Raw genomic sequence first — 1,578 nt, forward strand, 5'->3', positions numbered from 1 at the left:
TTCTAAACAAAGCAATCAAACTCTAACGTGGTTCAAAAATACATACATTGTGATCATAAAGTTCAAACATTGACATTAGTTAAAATTTTAATTTACATTCAAATGTATGAAACTAGTCCTGGACCAAAAAATGATTTTTTTTTTTTTTTTTGTCTCCAATAAAATGCTGGAAATGTTAACAAACACACGCACATCACATAACAAAGATAAAAGAAAGAAAAAACATAAAATAACAAGTTTATGAATAGATCTAGTAGCTAGGTCTTCTCATTCTCTTTGAGACTCGTCGAGCAGTAATGCTCCCTGAAGAATTGGCATCTCTTGTGTCATCCACAGACTGATCACGTTCCTTAAACAGTAGGCGAGAATATCGAGTAATCTCTAGCTTTAGATTCCCGACCATCCATATAAGGTCCTGCGCCTCAGCATTTGTGATCTGCAATCAAGTGAAAATGTTAGAACATAGGAATATTGCAAAAGAGACAATCACTTAAAAGAGAAAGACCAATTACGTACCTGGCGAGTCCCAAGGGCCAGTGGATACCCCATCACATTTTTCTTCCGGGGTATTGGTACCTCTTTGATGGCACCATCCTTTGTGAAGACAGGTACGGTCCAAGAAGGAAAGACTGGTTCTTTCCCCTGGCATCGAGAAGGAGGTGGAGCCTCATCTGAATGATCACCTGAAGAGCAATCCTAAAAGAATCGAAACGAATGGTTAAAAGTGAGGAATATAAACTTTATAGAAGATGCAGAGACTGAAGGTCTCTAGTCGAGCTGATCATGACCAAGCAATCGCAAGGATTATAGAGATTATAGTTTTGACCCTGTCTACAAAATTGATCATAACTTGTTAAATAAAAACCCAAATTAGAAATAGTTTTAACCTTAATTAGGACGCATATAAACTAGATCTTTAAACTCACAAGACTATTACTATAATTTGATTTTACATGTGAGACCAAAAAATAAACCTCGAATGAACAAATTTCTAAAGTAGTAAGAAAATAATCTAGATTTTTTTTTTTTTTTTTTGAGGAACAAATTAATCAGGAATTTAATGAGCACAAAAATGGAGTGTCTTGGGTGGGTGGTGCTCTAATATTACTAGATTAATGTATGTAGTTAGCTTGTGCGTTGTAGTTAGCTTGTGGAGGCATATAAGAAATGGTAGAGTAAATTATAGAATTTGTTTAGTTTAAGATAGGGTATGGGTCGAGAATCAATTTCATGTAGGGACAACTTGTCTAAGGATGCTTATGCTGGATTTTACAACTTCCAAGTAATAAAGATGCAAAGGTGGTAGATTACTTAGAATGGAAGAATAGGGGGGGTTTACTATAAAAAAATAAATAAATAAAAAATGAAAAAGAAAAAAAAGAATAGGGGGTTATTATTGGATCCTATTTTTGTCTGTTCTTTACAAGATTGGGGATTAGAGTCCATGACTACATTTTCAGAGATATATCTGTTGTTTAGATTAACGCCATAAAATAGTATAGCATGATTTTTCTTCCTTCAACAAGTAGGGGATTCCAAGTTAACAATTGTTACAAAAGCTTTGAAATGGGGTGTGGG

General features: G+C 34.4%; 1 long non-coding RNA gene across 1 annotated transcript; it reads right to left on the reverse strand.

The window, feature by feature from the left end:
* LOC136070432 (uncharacterized) lies at positions 1-1,250 on the reverse strand. The gene is made up of 2 exons (XR_010631667.1): positions 517-1,250; positions 1-436 (listed from the first exon to the last, which is right to left on the reverse strand). It is a non-coding gene; the product is annotated as an uncharacterized LOC136070432 (long non-coding RNA).
* Positions 1,251-1,578: the final 328 nt, after the last annotated feature.

Source organism: Quercus suber, unplaced genomic scaffold (genome assembly GCF_002906115.3).
Source record: "Quercus suber isolate HL8 unplaced genomic scaffold, Cork oak 2.0 scaffold_234, whole genome shotgun sequence".
NCBI lineage: Eukaryota > Viridiplantae > Streptophyta > Magnoliopsida > Fagales > Fagaceae > Quercus > Quercus suber.